The sequence below is a fragment of the Tachyglossus aculeatus genome, unplaced genomic scaffold (assembly GCF_015852505.1).
Source record: "Tachyglossus aculeatus isolate mTacAcu1 unplaced genomic scaffold, mTacAcu1.pri scaffold_143_arrow_ctg1, whole genome shotgun sequence".
NCBI lineage: Eukaryota > Metazoa > Chordata > Mammalia > Monotremata > Tachyglossidae > Tachyglossus > Tachyglossus aculeatus.
This window is the reverse complement of record NW_024044867.1, coordinates 117,220-122,761: the sequence shown is the minus strand read 5'-3', so window position 1 is coordinate 122,761 and position 5,542 is coordinate 117,220. Positions and strand designations below refer to the sequence as shown.

Sequence of the window (5,542 nt, the reverse complement as noted above, 5' to 3'; positions counted from 1 at the left end):
GTGAGCTTACAGTCTAGATATCATTGGCCTGGTCACACCTGCCTCTTTCTTATAACGGCTGTTATGGTGTTCATATAGGAAATGCTGCCAGAGCACTGTGCTAGAAACTGATCATCAGGTTGGATGTACTTAACTACATCCAAGACCTCAATTTGAAGTAATTTATTGGCATAAGCAAGATCAACACAGGCATAGGAAGTCAAATGTAAATGGGGTGCTGTTTCGGGCTGTGGGGCACAGGAACAATCAATCCTAATTTTTTTAATGGTATTTGTTAAGCCCTTATGCTATGGCCAGGCACTGTATTAAGCGCTGGGGAAGAAGCAAGCTAATCAGGTTGGACAAGGTCCATCTCCACATGGGGCTTTTAGTCTAAATCCCCATTTTCCAGATGAGGTAACTGAGCCACAGAGAAGTTAAGTGTCTTGCCCAAAATCACACAAGTGAGGGCTGGAATCACGTTTACTCATTCTACTGCAATCTTCCAAGTGCTTAGTACTGCATTTTGCATGTGGTAGGCACTCACTAAATTCTATTGTTAAATTGAATAAGGGTCAACGTTGAGTTTTACATCTGAAGTGGAGACCTCATGACCAGAAGTTTTAAATGGCAACGGTTCTTAATAAATGCCACTCTGTGTCTAACTCGCTCACTGGGACACCGAGCTGTGATTTCAGGTGATCAAGGCCACGGCGTCCCCGTGGTGTAATCGAGACTTGGCCTCTGGTTGTGTCGAGTTCCTCTCCCGATTCCGCTGGTCTCTCTCTTTGAAATTGCAAATGTGTGAACATCCAGGCTCGGGGCCCCACATGCCTCCAGTGTGCTGAGGCGTGAACCTAGAGAGCATGTTCTGACAGTTGTTGCTATTTTAATGTCTTCATGATCTCCAGTCATTGGAGGGTTGAGTTGCCTTGTCTTTGGAGCCACACATGGGGATTGGCTGATAGGTCAATAGAGGAATTTGCAAGGGCCTACAGGGGAGATGGGAGAGACTTCTGTAAATGCAGAGGCTGTCCACATCTTCCCATTATGCCACTAATCCTCATCACCAGGTTAACCCTAAAAGACTATGACTTTGCTTTCTTTAGAGGTGGGAAAAGGGTGGAGTGGGAGAGTTCTTGAATAGTCTTGTCTAATGCTGTCAAGTCATTTCCTACCCATAGTGACACCATGGACACATCTCCCCCAGAATGCCTGGCTTTTCATCTGCAATTGTTCTGGCAGTGGATCCATAGAGTTTTCTTGGTTAAAAGTACAGAAGTGGCCTACCATTGCCACCTTCCACACAGTAAACTTGAGTCTCTGCCTTCGACTCTCTCCCGGGCCGCTGCTGCCCAGCACGGGTGAGTTTTGACTTGTAGCAGATTGCCTTCCATTCGCTAACCACTGCCCAAGCTAGGAATGGAATGGGTAGGCGTCTGCTTGACTCTCCCTCCCATAGCTGGGACGGGTAGAGTACTAGAAACTCTCCAAGTGCAACCTTGAGTGGGGTCTTGAGTAGTAGTAGTATTTATTGAGCTCCCACAGGGAACAGGGCACTGTATTAAGCGCTTGAGAGAGTATTCTCCCAACATAGAGGAAGAGACAGACACTTAATTTGGAGGAAAACAGCCAAATGAATATCTAGACAAGTGAATGTTTAATAGAATAGGTACAGGAGCAGTACAGGTGGTTGATGATGATGGTATTGGTTAATCACTTACTATGAGTCAAGCACTGTATTAAGCACTGGGGTAGATACAAGCTAATCAGGTTGGACATAGTCTGTGTCCCACATGGGCTCTCAGTTTTGATCCCCATTTTGTAGTTGAGGTAACTGAGGCACAGAAAAGTGAAGTGACTTGTCTGCTGTGTGACCTTGGACAAGTGGCAGAGCTGGGATTAGAACCCAGGTCCTTTGACTCCCAGGCCTGGGCTCTTGATCTTCTGTTGCATCTCCCAGGTGCTTAGTACAATGCACTGTACACAATAGATGCTCAATAAATGCTATCCCTACAACTTTCCATGGATAGATTGAGAGGTAATTAAATGGTAGAAAGAATGCAGTGTGGAGTTGAGTTTTTAGAAACCCTAGACGATTTAAGTTAACACACTGCCCCAGAGAGTGTACCGCAGTTCCTCAGAGACAATAGCAGAGTTTTGTAGCCTTTCGCAGCTTAATGTTCAGGAAAACAACCAAGCACTGAAGAAGGTTCCCCTGTAAGTGTGGGTCAAACCCACCTTACTCAGCCTATGTGCTCATAGCCCAAGGTAGTAAATTATAAGATGCTGTAATCCACTTTCCATAAGTGGTCTTGGCAGTATCCCACAGCCTTTTGGCTCCAAAAGTTACCGGTTCTGGAAAAATGGCAGGAAGTCAAAATTCTCATTTTGATGACTGGGTCCAGAGCAGTAGGACAGATTTGGGATTTGGGTTTTGGGGGGCAGGGGGAGAGGAGGAGAGAGACAGTCAGTCCCCATCTCCCAGAGGGGTTGAGGGGGCGGAGAGGTAAGAAGGATACTAGGTATGAGGAGAGAAAGAACTAGATCCCAGAGACTGACTGGATTCACTTTGATCCAGTTGCAGTTCCCCTTCCTCTAGAGGGACTGCCCTTCCAAGATTCCACCTTCCTCTGCTTCCTCCATACCTGTGGATTTTCTCCTCTAACTAGCATGTAGTTTGGCCAGTATTTGAGAGAAGCAGCATGGCTTAGTGGAATGAGCACGGACTGGGGAGTCACAGGACGTGGGTTCTAATCCCGGCTCCGCTATTTATCTGTTATGGGCAAACCACTTAACTTTTCTCTGCCAGTTACCTCATCTGTAAAATGGGGACTAAGACTTTGAACCCCATGTGGGACAACCTGATTACCCTGGATCTACCCCAATGCTTAGAATAGTGCTTGGCACATAGTAAGCATTTAACAAATACCATAATTACTAATTATCATTATTATGATGTGGGTGTTTAGGAAGCAGCTTAGCTTAGCGAAAAGAGCATGGAGCTGGGAGTCAGAGGACCTGGGTTCTAATCCCAGCTCTGTCACTTGTCTTCTGTGTGACGTTGGGCAAGTCACCTTCTCCATACCTCATTTTACCCATCCATATAATGTGGATAACATACTTTTTTCCTCCTCCTTAAACTGTCAGTCCAATGAGGACTAGGAACTGTCTGACCTGATTAACTTGTATCTACCCCAGTACTTCATAAGCATTGAATGAATACCACCATTATCATGATGATGATTACTATAAGACAGAAAAACCATAGAAATCCCCCAAACCTGAAACCAACAAACCTGTCGTGCTGAACACAGGATTGCAAAGTGCTATGTAAGAGTTTGGCTGCAGTTACCCAAGCATTTAAAATTTTTTGCCCCTTTTTGTTCCAACACTCTTCAATTCCACGGACCTCAAGCCAGACAGATAATGTTAGCCAAGTGGCAATGCTTGTTTGGTGAATAGTTTCTGACAAATATAGAGTAATTCTTTTATTCTTTGAAGCTGTTACATCTTTGGCTCTGAAACAGTGGAAGTTGCAGGCCAAGCATTAAAATCCTAATCATCCACAGATGAAAACATTTTCAGAGCCATAATGACTTATGCCAGTGCTTCGCATCAGTTTTAATTTTTTCATGTAGAAATTTAGGTGGAGTTCAGAAATACCTGCTTTGGATCAAAAATGCCCTGAGCTCTATTAGAAAGTCCTATCTTTATGAAGTGTGTGTATTAAATCCATTCTTGTATTCTGTGCTGCTATTAATAGTAAGAGTCTCATGTGTTCGGGTGTGATTAGAAAGATTTTTACATGCTGGATAATCCTACCACACACCACGAGCTGAAAAGATTGTCCTTCGTCTCACTGTTGCTTCAGCCACCTGCCAAGCTTATAATTATTTTTTCAAGTCTTGATCTTAGTTTCCTGTAACCCAGTCTTGCTCAAAATATGTTTGGCCCATTAATTAATTAATTCAATCGTATTGAACACTTACTGTTCAATCGTATTGAGCACTGTACTAAGTGCTTGGGAAGTACAAATTGGAAGCACATAGAGACGGTCTCTACCCAACAGTGGGCTCACAGTCTAGAAGGGGGATGAGAACCTTCAAGAGGGTAAACCAAAAGGCGAGTTGAATTGTCCAAGTGTCTCAACTGCCCTCACCATAGCTGCCTCATTGAAAAGCAGGGTGGCTTAGTGGATAGAGCAAGGGTCTGGGAGTCAGAAGGACCTGAATTCCAATCCCGGCTCTGCCACCTGTCTGCTGCGTGATCTTGGGCAACTCACTTTACTTCTCTGGCCCTCAGTGACCTCATCTGTAAAATGGGGATTAAGACCATGAGCCTTATATGGGACAGGGACTGCATCCAACCCGATTACCTTGTATTCAGTCATATTTATTGAGCGCTTACTGTGTGCAGAACATTGTACTAAGCGCTTGGGAAGTACAAGTTGGCAACATATAGAGATGGTCCCTACCCAACAGTGGGCTCACAGTCTAGAAGGGGGAGACAGAGAACAAAACAAAACATAGTTACAAAATAAATAGAATAAATATGCACAAATAGAGTAATAAATTCATACAAACATACATATATACAGGTGCTGTGGGGAGGGGAAGAAGGTAAGGCGGGGTGGATGGGGAGGGTTTAGTACTAACCTCAGAGGTTAGTACAGTGCTTAGCACATAGTAAATGCTTAACAACTACCACAGTTATTTATAGCCATCTAACAGATCTTGGGTGCCGCTGGCATTTTCTATATCAATTCAGCATGAACGTGTGGGTTCTATGACCCTCTCGCTGGTGCCACTTGATTGGCTCTGATGTCTCTCTGACAGCTGCTGCCTGAGTGCTCATTTCTGTCTCTGTGTTCCTTTCATCACTCTGCAGCTAGCCTAGCTGGGCCTGGGGGCTTCTCTGAGTCCCCTTCAGGCTTCACTGGGGGCTCATGGTGGGTGAGAGGGTAGTTGTTTGCCAATCAAGTGGACATGATGCCATCTGGATTCCTTGTGTGTGTGTGGAGAAGGGGTACGATAAGAGGCAGAGGCAGTGGTGGATTAAGGGGAGGTTATTTCAGACTGTAAGCTTGTGGTGGCCAGGGAATTTGTACCAACTTTTATAGTACATGCTCCCAAGTATTTAGCACAGTGCTCTGTATGCTGTAATTGCTTACATAATACAATCGATTGGCCCTATGAGCTTGAGTCATTTCATCCTGGAAACTTGCTTCCCCATCAGACCAAGGCCTGAAGCATTTGGTACCAGGACCAAAGCAGTTCTGTTGGAAGCCCTCACTGTACATGAAGCCAGTGATCAAACAATTGTAGTTATTGAGCATTTACTGCCTGTAGAGCACTGCACGAAGCCCTTGGGAGAGTACAATATAACAGATCTGGTAGACACGTTTCTAGCTCACAACGACCTTACCCTCACTTCACCCTAGCAGGACTAGTGAAAAATGTTGTTTCATGCAATTCCTGCTTATTTTGGGCACTTAGCATTGGGGCCCATAGGGATTTGGGCCCCAAACAGTTTTGAAGACAGTTTTGCTACACTAGCCTAC

General features: G+C 44.8%; 1 non-coding gene across 1 annotated transcript; it reads right to left on the bottom strand.

Annotated features, from left to right (window-relative positions):
- Positions 1-1,353: 1,353 nt before the first annotated feature.
- LOC119923094 lies at positions 1,354-1,491 on the bottom strand. Its single transcript, XR_005448759.1, has one exon. It is a non-coding gene; the product is annotated as a small nucleolar RNA SNORA7 (small nucleolar RNA).
- Between the last annotated feature and the right edge of the window lie 4,051 nt (positions 1,492-5,542).